This window comes from Anser brachyrhynchus (genome assembly GCF_964034855.1).
Source record: "Anser brachyrhynchus genome assembly, chromosome: 7".
Classification (NCBI taxonomy): Eukaryota; Metazoa; Chordata; class Aves; order Anseriformes; family Anatidae; genus Anser; species Anser brachyrhynchus.
The window spans coordinates 35715783-35728927 of NC_137701.1; positions in this window are offsets into that span (position 1 = coordinate 35715783).

A 13145-nucleotide genomic window follows, 5' to 3' on the forward strand; every position below is an offset into this window, starting at 1 on the left:
AAGCACCACCTCAGATGGGAGATACCTGCAGGTGCAGAGCTCATCTCCATAAACTGATTTTTCATGCTTAAGCTGGAAAGTGCGGGCCCATGCTTTTCAGAGACTTTTCCTCTGAAACTACTGTATGGGGGGAAAAAAGCCAAAAGGATCAAAGTGTAAAGCAGTAGAAAAATGGTAGCATAACATAATCTCTGGAAGGACCGAGGCACCCTCATCTGTAAGTACTATTGATTTGGCTTTTTCTTTGTTGTCAGCCTAAGAAATATCAATCCAAACTGGACAGCCTCCTCTGGAGTACCCGGTACCTATGCACAAGCTTTCCATTTTGATCCACATCATTCTTATTCTACAGTTGCCTCCTTTGCTTGCTCACAGCACCGGGCAGGGAGTAGATGGCTGGCCTGGCGGACAGGCTGTCAGCAACGCTCCTGTCTATGTCCTCCTTCCACTGTTAATTCCCATGGTTTATTTCCAGGTGTTTGTAATGTCTCTGTTTCTCTCTGGTAAATTTATACCAAATATCAGGCAGGCTTTCCAAGTTCCAAAGAACCACCTACCTGCTACGTTCCCCCAGTTTTTCCCCAGCCCAACAGCACTTAGGCTTTCATTCCTCCATGCAGTTTCCCGAGCAGACAGGTGCATTTCCAGTAAGCAGATGCTCAGAAAAATCGGTGAGATGAAATTTTACTCATGTCTTTGTAAATCAATGCACAAATGCTCAAAGAAAATGAGCACTTCAAAGCAGGCTGTTCAGTGCCAGCCCAAGGAGATGAAACAGGGCACCCCATTAAAACGCTGCTGCCTAATGCTTTAGCTGTAATTTTTCTCTTGATTCTTGAACAGCAAGTCATTTAACAGCGTGTCTGCTTGTACACCTGGAGTAAATACTGTCCTAAGTGTCTATTCCATTTATTTATATATTTATTCTTGCTTTAATATGTTATTTATTAACTATTTCTTGTGCTGTTTGAGACATGCCATCCTCCCACGCAGAAGGTCGGTCTTTGAGGTGACCACGAGAGGGCTGCAGCAGCCGGCGGATCGGATCTGGCTCTGAAAACGCCTGAGATGCTGAGCTGGAGGAACAGAGCCAAGCAGGCGGGCAGGATAACACCGCTCTGCCTTAGCTCCGCTCGCCCTGCTGGGTCAGCACCTCCTCAGGTCTGTGCCTGCTCCATCAGTGGTACAGCTTGTCCCAGCTGTGGTTGGAACAAGCTCGTGGATAGCCACGCAGTAAGCTGCTGTGAGTGCTCTGGGGTGGAAGGAATGCCTACAAAGCCCAGACTGCATTATTTCTAAGTAGAACAGTTGCAGATTTTATTATTTCAAGTTCGTAGTACATCTATTTCAATGGTATAGCATTACTCGCCTTGCATGGTACAGGAGTAAGAGAGAAAACAGTTATTTTATACTATCAATGAAGGGTAGTTAGTTGGCTTTTTACTTAGCCTGTATTCAGTCTTGAGGGCTAAAGCTTTTGCCTTTGTAAGGCACATTAAGACTTCTCTACACGTGAACATTACTGGGGATGACTATAGTGTGGGAACTGGAAAATGTAATAGCTCACCAATGAACTGACAAACTCAGTAAAATACTGGAGCATGTATTGAAAAGATTAAAGCTAACCTCAATCAGGAAACAAAACAAAAATACAGATGCTGAACTTTTTTTCCTTCAATCTTTGCCCACAGAAATCTGCTGAGGTTTGTATCAGGAAAAAAAGAACATATTTGTGTACCCCGTGTATTCTTCATGAATAAATGCATCGAATAAATGCACGGCTGTAAGGTAGGATCTCAAATTGCCACAAACCACACAGTGTCTGTGTTACTAGTGCTTACTGAGACACCAGGCTTAGCCCTGCAGATTTCAGGCTCTGGATGCTAGATCCGGAGCCACCCTGGGAGAAGAAAGCTGAGGCAGGATCTAGATGTGGTAGAGCAGCTCCCACCAGGTTGTACATAGGAAACCCCAGGAACACTAAGGGCATGCTTATGCCCAGAAATGAGCCTGCCAGCAGTCCTGAAACCATGAAGGATTTATAATCGCTTCCTCAGAAATACTAAGCCTGGCGAGCTCTTGGTAGGTGAAGAGGAGAGAAGAGAGGAGAGGAGAGGAAAAAGATAAAAAAAAAATGTTTGAAGAGTGCAAGAGAGCACAAGCTACAACTGGGAAGATCTTGGGTTTGTAGAACAGGTGAGATGGCCGGATCCTACTGGGGCTTCCATCCCTGAGGAGGAGCCAGGAAGAGCAGAACAGGAGCTTCATTTCCACCAGTCAGTTCCCAATAGTCTGATGACGCTTTTGGTTAGACCTGCCAGCAAGTTTGGAGAGAAAACATATGTTTTGTCATACATTATAAGAATGATAACTCTGGTTATTTAGAAACATGATAAGGAAATTTTCAGAGCTATCTCTAAGTCCCCACTGCTTTGTTAACATTTTCTAGCATTGTATTAATCACTCCATATGTGTCTGTAAACAGCTGATACTACGGACTAAAGAAGATTAGAGTTCATTGCTCCCGCGGCTGTTTTCTGTAGGCTTTAACTCGATGGGCACTTTGCCACGGACTTCACTTGGACAAGACCAAGCCCTTTGCTTTCATGAATGCTTTGCAATGCTTTCCCAGCTCAGAGTAGTTTTACTTTATAAGGTGCCTAAATCATCCAGAGGGTAAATGTTTTGATTTCATTATTTCTGGGAAAAGGGCTAATACGCTTTTAGTGCTGAACAAACGGTCTGAGAAAACTTGATTTGTAGATGTTTTCATACAGATAAATGTTGACTTTGGTTTGTTGTGCTTGTGCAGATCATGTCACTTGTTACTTGGGAAAAGGGGAAGGTATTTGAGGAAACTCAAAAAACTTCTACAGATTTAATACGTTTAACTGAAAAACCTTCATTATTTAGTACCAACTACAGGTTGTTCTCTGATTTTAGATACTGGTTATGAATTTTATGAGGGAAAGAAATCCCTGTGACTGAAGGCAAAAATAGTTAACACTGGAGAATCAAACAACTCAGCTGTCAATAACCTTCAGTCTAAAACTTATTCACCCAAACTTTCCCCCATGTGATGGGACTTGTTTTTCTACATGCTTAAAAACAGCAATGACAAGAATATAGATTTCAGCCTAGATGTCCTTCCTGAACTTTCTCAGTTCTTAAGGCTTCCCTCCAAGGTCTCATCCTTCCGAAATCCCTTCTCCAGCAGAGCATCCCCCCCTCCACGGCCTTGTCTCAAGGCATCCAAATGAAGGCGACCATCCCTCCTGCGCTCAGGGGACGCAGGGTCGCGGCCAGCCTCCCAGCACGACTCAATACCCGCTCCTGCCAAAAGTTAATGCAGATTTTTTGCTTCAGAGCATAAGGTGACACAAAACAAATGACCTGCGCTTGTCTGGGTACTTTACGAGGAACATGTCACCCCATTACAAATGCCTTAAAACAACAAGCACTGCCAGAGCGTGACTTCACTGCACTTTGTATAAATTATTCCAGAGCCAGTGCTTAATGTTTATTAATATCACTGATGCTTTTGAAATGTTAAGTAAGGACATTAATATAACCTATAATACCAAGCCATGTCAGGGTATTAATGGGAGAGCAAACCTCTTGCTTCCTCCTCTGTATGGGTGAGCAATATTGCAGGTCCCAGCATATGTAGAGGAGCAGCCACCCCTCGGCAAATACATTCCCCACACTTGTGGGAATTTAAATAAATCTGCCACCTCCAACACCCAGTAACTAGTTGGTTTTGAACATCATTAGCATTCGTACCAGTACTGAAGTCATGTTCACATATATATACCACCATGGTCCCTGAAAGTTTAAGAATATATGGAACTCACTCAGGCTCAGAGAAAAAAACCCACCTTGACCAGAATCCTGTCTGGGACAGGGATAGAAAGAAATAAATAGGGAATATAGAAAACAGTCTTTTCTTTATGACATCTTTCTCCTCCTGCCCCCGCTCTCCCCTGCCTATATGCAACGCACTGCCTGGGGACCTCCTGCACAGGAGGTTGCCTCCAGGCAATCATACTTCCATACTGCCTTTCCCCATTCATTTGCCTAATTTGTCTTCACACATTTTGCAAAGATGGGCAAGAGATAAACCCATTTCAAGTGCCTCTCCATGGTCACTGCCTTCCTCATCCAGGGTAAAAAACAAAACAAAATAAATTTTGCATTTGCTTCCTCTGCAACGGTTTCTACAACCCTGTTACTCAACTTCAGCTTCCTGCAGAACAAGGAAAAGTCCTTTCCCTCAGTGAGAACCATTGCTTCTTTTGATTTTTTTCCATCAGAGTAAATGTTTTCCCAAGTATTTGTGTTTTATTTGCAGGTAAAAGAATAAATGTAAAGCCATCCCGTTTATGCCCTTTATTTTCAAGCATTCCAGAGAAATATACAGTCGTGATGAAAGAAAGGTTGAGAAATTTCAGCTTGAGCAATGAAAATTTGGGGCAAGTTCTAAAACATAGAAAAAGGAGATTTAGAATCCAAACAGTTCAAAAACCTTAATGATGGACATTTCTCCTGTTATAATCATATAGATTAGAAAAGCCTTATAAAGTGCAGCCTGCTAAGTAGCAATAGAAAAGCCTGAGTTCTTTAAATTTTTATTTTATTCCTACAACATTTCTCATGTCAGTTAAATCCTACCTGAAACAGAAGGAAATTGCAATATCTACAGAATCTTAGGTGATGCTGTGATCACAGTGCAGAAGACCTGTCCTGCTTAAAATGCTTGGACAAATATAAAATAAGCACTTGGCAATGTCATTCATTTAAAAAGGAGTAAAACCCCAGCAAAGTCGACCAGGCTCAGAAACACAGCACCAGCTTCAAAGTCATCCTTTTCTAAAGAGTTGCAAAGTTTCTTTTCTTTTTCCTTTAACAACAAATGCAAAAGCTCTAAATCTTCTCAGCCCTAAGTGCAGATGGTGTCAGATGAAGTCAACAGGAGACAATGCTTTTAGATGCTTAAAAAAAAACCGTGATTTCGTGCATCTCTCCTCCAGGCTATTATTCAGAGATGAATGTGCAGAGGCCCTTTGTGATGCCCAAAAAGTGACTGAGGCTCTTTGTTAATGGCAGAAGGTGGCCTCAGAAGCCCAACCTGTGCGTCTGAGTTGAGATGCTCGGAGATAAGTTCCCTGAGCAGGTCATGTCAGCAGATATAATGTGTCCTTTGAACCTCTGGCACCTCATTTTCTGTCCTCTGCTGCGGCATGTCTCTTTCTTTGAGTAAAGGATGGTTATTTCTTTACAATGGAAATAAAAATAGTTGACACAGAAGTGTGGTGTTTTGCCTATTCAGAGTGACAGTGGAAAGTTGCACTCCAGAGTCAGCTTGAATAGAGTGAACATTATTAAGTGCCAACATGAAAAAGACCTCTCAGAGGAGATAATGCCTTCACCCAATTAATCTTTCCTAATGAACTTACTCTTCAGAGGTGGGTAGAGCACTTTCAGCGTGAAGTTTGCTTCCTGTGATCATTTGTGCCAATAAAAGTCCTGCGAGAATGCTGATGAAAACGGATGTGAATGTGCCCGAAGTGGATTTATTTTGATATTTTACTTGTCAAAAAAAAAAAAAAAAAGGTTTGTACTTTTCAACCAGACATGCTATTGTGCTGTCTCTTGATGATTTCTGTTCTCTAATAACTCCTCAAATGATAATAAGGCTCCTAGACCTGTGTTTCCGTTTGAATTTACAGCTGAGAAAATTCCATGTTTGACACACTTGGAAATAGACTTTCATTTGATAACCTGTATTTTTGAGGTGGATAGCTGCTTTCTGAACAGAACACCTTGGTGGTTATTTCAGTAACAGCGGTCTGCAAGTGCTCTTCTGGCTCTGAGAGATTTTGACTGAGGAAAGAAGCCCTTTTCCAGCCAAGATGCATTCTAATGATACTTTGCACTTAGGCAGATTCTTTTATGGAAGCATGTTTTATTCGTCAGTTACCAGACTCTCAACTGGTTTATTTAATTGTGTCTGTCTTTCTACCACATAAACTTGGAAGTCCAACGGCAAAGGTTTTTTTTTTGTTTGTTTGTTTGTTTTTTAAAATTTTTGCTGTGCTTTGGAGATCTAGAGAAAGAAAGTGCTAGAGAGGGGGGAGAAAAGTGTGAAAATTCAAATGAAGCAGTCTCAGGCTAAAACAAATCCAGAGGGAGGAAGAAAGGCAGAAGGATTGATGAGAAGACTTTAAAAATCATATACTTGTGATGCATCGATTCCTTTATAAAACTGCAAGCTACTGGTCACTGCCATTAGAACTGGTAGCTAAAACTGGGAGAACATCTCCAGATGAGGGCTCCCAAATTAGCCACCTAACTCCTACTGCTATTTTAAGGACTTGTACTAGTGATCAGATTTTCACAGATGCTGGTGAGTATTTTGCAGTCTTGGAAAAGAAAATGTGCCCAAAAATTAGGACTGAAGTTTATAAACTGAAATACCCAAATTTTAAATGTTGGCCACTGCAACTTGTCTTCTGCTAAAAACAATTCAGTAATATAATCATGAAAGGCAACTATCAGTCTTCTCCATCTCCAATCTAACCAGCAAAAGAAAAAATAATTAATGAGGACATGAGGACAATAGAGTTAATGGCTGGGGAGAAATTACTTTCCAGCTACTACTCATTTCTGGAGTCATGATAAAATTAGTCACTTTGTATTTGTGCAGCCTGGTTTCATACCTCAAACTGTGAATTGGGATCATTTTTGAGCACCGCAAGCAGATAATACTTCTCAGCCCCTGTGGCAGGAAAGAATAGTTTCTAAATTGCACTTCATTAAATATGGTTGCAGAAGAGCCAGTGTGTCCAGGTGATAGGCACTGAACTACTATTTCTTACCGTATTCTGGAAGAGCCTCTCAATCAAAGTGAGACTTTATGGCCTGTTTTTAATTTCACAGTTATAAAGACGAACATGCAGCTTTTTCAAGGAAATAATTGGGTACTGTAGAATAAAGCACCTTCCTACCAAATAATAATGGCATATTTAATTAAGTAAAAAGCTATACGAGCTATAACAGATTTTAGTGTCTATAACTTATTTCTGTATTAAAGGGTATTTTATAGCCCACCTCACTTAATGTATAATAATTATTTTATTTTTTCTTATTTCTGCTTCTGTTCCATGTAGGTTAGCATCTATTCTTTTCAATAAATATCTTAACACAGCTTTGTTTCTAAGAGAATTACATTCTCCTTGCTCATTTTTGCCAGACCTTGTATGTCTGCATCTGTTGTGGATGCTGGGGAACAGCAGCGTACCCCATCTTTCTGTCCCTGGTGGTCGCATCAACAAGCTTGGTTTGGAGCAGATGCTCCATTAGGGGCCATTGCTGCAGCTGCATGAATTGGTGATGCGTTCTGATACCAAAACCTTCAAAATCAGCTGCTTTCTTTCTCAAGTGATCCCTATCCCCTGTTGTTATACCTCTTCGTTTAGGGTTTCCAAGGCTAGCCTGTTGGATCCTGGATCAACTTTTTCAGTCCACAGTCCCATAGCCATACTCCTGACTTAGATTTGTTACAGATCTTTCCTCATAGATCCGTAGCATTACATTGTTCCGTCTGAAAACAGGTACAGTCACATATAATTTCTAGAAAACTGGCAACAGGTTGACTAGGGCAAACTGTTGTCCTGAGCTGGCCATGCAGGTTGTGTGGCAACTCTGAAACCTGAACCTAAACAACTGTGAAGTATGAAAGTGCAAATGGCATTTCTGATTGCCCTAGCCCCTCAGCTTCTGCATTTCTTGTCAATATGATCTCCCCTCAGGGAGTGCTTTGGGCTTCTGCCTTGGAGCAGGAGGAGGGAAACACTGCTGTTGCTTCCAGAGCACACGTAAGATGGAGAAGATGAGATTGGTTTTAAAAGCTTAAACATGCTTCTTGGCTTGTGGCAGGGCTAATGCCTGAGTGAGTCCTCAGATCATAAAAGACACTGATGCATCAGCATCCAAGCCATCTATTTACCCAGGGAAGTGCTGCAATAGATCAATGTTAAATGCCTATTTGCGCTTCACTGCTCCAAGGCACAGAAACTAATTACCAAAGATAAATTAGCCCTTGTGACAATGACTAAGAAATACACATCCCAGGATAGACCACCTTGACCACAAACAGACATAATTCTCCCTCTCATTAGGAGTGGCAGAGGGTTACACGGCGTATCCTTCAGGCAGCATTTACTCGGGCTGGAGGGCTGTTGGGTTTGTGCGTGTGCTGAGGAGTCAGCAGCCACTTGTGTCCCTGCCTGTCCCCTTTCCCTGATACGTTTCAGACACATCACTCCTCTGTGTCTCTGCTTGCCCAGCTGCAGGTTAGCAGCAGGACTAATACACCTTACGGAGACACCAGAAGGCACAACTGATGGCCCAAACCTCCCCAGCACGATGCAGTGGCACATGAGCTTTCTTTCTACTTGCTGCCTGGCTTGGGAACGACAAGCACCTTGCTCCTCTTCGGTGTTGCCTGTACACCAGCTGGTAGCAAGTAGAAGGTTTTCTGTGTTGTATATGAATGCAAGGAGTTTTTCTAGCAAAATGTCCTCATTGTAGCTGCAATTGGCATACGGTGGATGCAGAAGAGCTCAAAAGGATTTCGCTCTGTAAAGCAGTTGCTCCAGAGTCACCTCCTCTGAACCATTTGCTCCTCTCTTCCTCCTCCAAATGTGGTGGCTCTGAATTGGGACAGAAGCAGGAGGAGCTTCTACCCCATCTTGCTCCCTTATTTTCTAGCTGTTCAAAATTAGATGGGGGCTGTGGGATGGATTTTTGTGTCCCTGGGGGAGGTGTGTGTCTGGGCGGCTGCAGAGCTGCTTCTGGCTGCAGTAGAAATAATTTGTGTGAGAAACCTTATGGAGTGGTTCTGGGAATGGTTTCTGGGGGGTGATTTGGCCCTGGACACCCACACGGTGCTTGGGGCAGCAAACCTGACCCCTCCGGAGCAGCACATCAGTGTCTCAGCATCTGCAGGAAAATAATGTAACTCAGTTAAACGTAGACCCCAAATGGCATCAAACTGACTGCATTGCTCCCCCGCCTCCATGGAAGTACACCTACTGACTGATGCCATTTAGGACTGCATTTGCCTTTTCCACCTGCTTGTCTTCCTGTGGCACCACAGACCCAGCTCTTTTCCTGCAGCAGAGCAATCCCTTGCTTGTCACCTTGCGCTGTCTCAAATTGTCTTCAGCTCTCAAAAATGACTTATTCTTTCATATCCCAACCCGCTTCTATGCTGGAGGTGTCCCCAGCGTGGTTTTATCACCACACACTTCATTTCCATAGCACAGAACATGCACAGGGACACAGCCTGAGCTCACACAGGACAGCAGACAGGAAATCCGTACTGCACCTGAGCTCACTCAGAGCCGCCTGGCCAAGCTGGTGGTTTTGCAGGTGGTTTTTCGTCATTTTACTTGCAAGCAGCAGAGGTCAGCATTGCCCTGCTAATGGGAAACCAGACTCCCCACCTACAAGAACGGCCAAAACATCGCAAAGATCATTTTTTGATCCGTCCTTGTTTTATTGAAGTGAAATGAGCTTCAGTTGTGGCTTTTCGCCACATCAGCTCCCTTGGGGACACGTCACATCTTCTGCGCCTACCAGGGAGATGGCGAGGAAGGCTGTGTGGTGGCCTCACCCCTCTCACGGGATGCTCAAGGTGCCTGCGGACAGCTGAGTGTCCTCAGGGTGCTGTCATGAGCCCTGTGGGATGCCTGTGTCCCTCTAGAGAGGCAGCAGCAGAGAGGTGGGTACCCTCGGATCCACCAATATTGGCAGGCATGGGCTGGAGATGGAGCCAGCTGTGCTGTGCTGGGGATTTCCCTTCTCCTGCTCATGTCGGACTACATTTAAATGGGTTATCCGCTCTGGGTATCCCGTGGGGAATGCCCCTGCCCGTGGTGGGATCCAGCCACGGAGCAGTGCTGGCCTTGCTGAGGGGTGGATGTGAGCCCTGCTTGCGGCTGAGTCGGTGGGTGGACGTGTGGTGGGCTGAGCATGGGGGAGAGGTAGCAGCAAACCTGCGTGGCCCCAGGGATGTGACAGGAGTGCCTGGGCCTCTCCTGATGCCGCCAGTGTGGGGGGACAAAGTGGCCAGATGTGTTCATGCTTCTGATCCTAAAAACAAGCTTTGTGCATCAAGCTAGCGTAAGGCAGGTAAGTGATGGAATAAGTGATGGAGATACCTGGTTTTGGATGTGTGATTTCTAAATGAGCTTTGAAACCTGTGAGTCACTGGGGTCTTTGAACACAGAAAATTGGTGTTTGTGCTTGGTGGTCATTAAAAGTATCTGCTCAAGAAAACACAAAGATCCGTAACATTTGCAAGACACCAACACAGGCTGTAGATTGCAACTGCTTACTTAAATTTATTTATTTATTTTTTTCCAGATTCAAAAGTTCTGACACATTTTCCTCAGTAACCTGTGCCTTTAGCACAGGGCTTCTCTGGCAGATGAGGGCTAGTGTTCTGCCTGTATAAACTCCCGGCTGCCTAGCCGTCCCTTTCTGCTGCCTGCCTCTGCCTGCTCTGCAGCTCCAGCCTGTGGGGGTTTCTCCCTTGCTCTCAGGAACCCAGTGTAGCGTTGCAGAAGTACTTGAATGCCAAACACATCTTCAGAGCCACCAGCTTGGCACCAAGCAGCCCGTTCAGTTTGCTATTCCAACCGTTCGGTTTACCATTCCAAGTCTCTAAATAATTTTTTATTTATTTTTTTTTAGCTAGAAAATTAATCTTTCTGAAAAGCACCTGGTCTTTATTTTGAAGCTTCCGTTTTTTGCACCTATGCTTTGAGCTGGGCAGCTTTAAATCCAGGTATTCTGCACCATGATAATGCTCTATCATTCTCAGCGCACAATCAAAATGTCTCACATCACCAAGTCAGTGGCTATACAATTCAAGCTGGTTGCCTCAGCACTGTTGCCTTCATCAACCCAAACCCTAATTTCACAATAAACCCCAGAGGCTCTTGACAGGATCTGTGTTCCTAGCACATGCTGGCTGGCACTCACTGAGTGTGTCCTCTGGAAACAGGGAGATGGAACAGCACAAAGCTCCTTCTGGAAGCCTGAATGGGGACAGCATCGTCACCTCTGTGAAGCAGCAGGGTTTTTATGGCTCTTGACAGCTGCACACAGCTGGCCAAGGCACTGGCCTGTCTTTGGCCTGGGTTGAGGGAGACAGAAGAACTTCAGAGCTTCACACCTTTCCCATCGCCCTCCAGGACGTACAAAAGAAGCTGAATTCTGCCTGAATACTTTTCTTTGCCATATTTCTGATTCATGTTATTTATTGTAATGGCAGGGTAAAAATGCCTAAGGAAAGCAAGTAATTTGAAGGCTGGACTTGTTGTGTCCCAGTAATGACCTCCCCCCCCCCCCCCCCCCCCCCCGAATAAAAGTATCACAGTAAGTCCAATCAGCTTTGCCTTCAGCATTAACTATCCACTTGCAGCTGAACGTGAAATTACCCCGAAACACCTACTTCAGACCACTTTAGGCCAGCAGCTGGAGGATGAACAGAGCAGCTTTGCTCTCAAGGCATCTGGATGGGGAGCACCCTGGGGCCAGTGCTCGCTGCCCCAACCCTGTACCCTCACCCCGCACTTTGCGAAACATTTTCCATCGAGGTTATAAAAGAACAAACAAGGCAGCATCCCCTGGCTGCGGTAATAGCTTTGATCGGTCGCAGTCCATTAGTTTAAATAATCAATACCCGTAAGTGTCGCGCCGCAGTCTCCTACTTCATCACGAAAGCTGGGAAGTCGCAGAAGGCCACGTGCACTTACGGCACTCTCCATTAACTTTAGCAAAATTAAGCAGTCACTACTGGAGCATCTGACAAGCTACCTCCCTCAGTAAACCTGGAGCATCCAGCTTAAACACAGGCAGTCGAAGGGAGGATAAAGGCGTGTTTTTATCAGGGGGTTTCGTGGCATTATCATGCTCCTGCTATGCCCAGCAGCTCCGCAAGTGCTCGGATGGCGCAGCTGCATCTCCCTGCGTGCCAGAGGGCTGCTCTGGCCTTGTGGCACCGACCTCAGCTGCAAGGCCCTGAAACGGAGGCGAGCCCCTGGATTTGAAGGATTGCCAAAGATCGCTCTGCCTTGCTCTGGAGCAAGAAAATCCTTGAGGCAACTCACAACAAATGACATTGAGTTAAAAAAACTAAAGAAATTATCTTCTGAACTTTTTTTTTTTTTGCCTTGCTCCTGTGTTGCAAAACCTTCATCTGGAAAAAGGTGGCTCCAAAGTTTTATATTCAGCTGTTTTTAAAGCCTCTGTGTACTGTGGATACAGCTTTTAAGGAAGTGCTGGGGAAAGGCTTGATGTCTGCATTTTGGGGGGCCCAAACTAACGCCAGGTTGGCCCTTCATCCTGTTGAGGACTAGCTGGCAGCCAGGAGGTTCGTCGCGAGCCCTGCTGATGCTGCAGCCCATGAGAAGTGGCTGCAGGTTTCTCCAAATCTGCTTCGTCTCTGCCTACAGGTAGCCGTGATGACTCACCAGACCGTCTAGGACTATATCAAGCGAGAAAATTTACATTGCATTTCTGCATTCTGTAAATGCTTCAAGGTTTTTGAGTGACTTATTTTTCAACATTAATTACAGCGTCATTTATTTCTTTTCAGCGGGTACAAGCATCCTCCAAATTAACAGCACATTCCTATTAACATTCCATTTCTGACATGACAAAGAGGTACATTCATCCCAAAATATGAGTAGGCCAATGAACCAACAAATAGATGATTAACAGGAGCCCAGTTCCTGGAATAAATCAAATATTTGATGCCAAGGTTCTCGCCTCCCCAGTGAGCGTCTCAGTCCCTGGTTTATACACTTATCTGCAGCGTATTTCTTTCTGCTGAGAGCTTTCATTTTTGCACAAAAGCAAAACAAAAGGCAATTAAATCCCAGTGGAACAAACCCGAATGTTTCACAAAATGAAATTCTTGTTTTCTGGCTAGCCTAAAGGTCACTGACGTTGGAGGAGGCTGTTGTGCTGCGGCCTGCAGCGAGCCCGCACCCCAGGGCTTCAGCGCCGCGGCGTTCGTGGGGCTGCTTTCAGCAGCAGCGTGCACGGAGGGGATCTGTGGATATATTTTG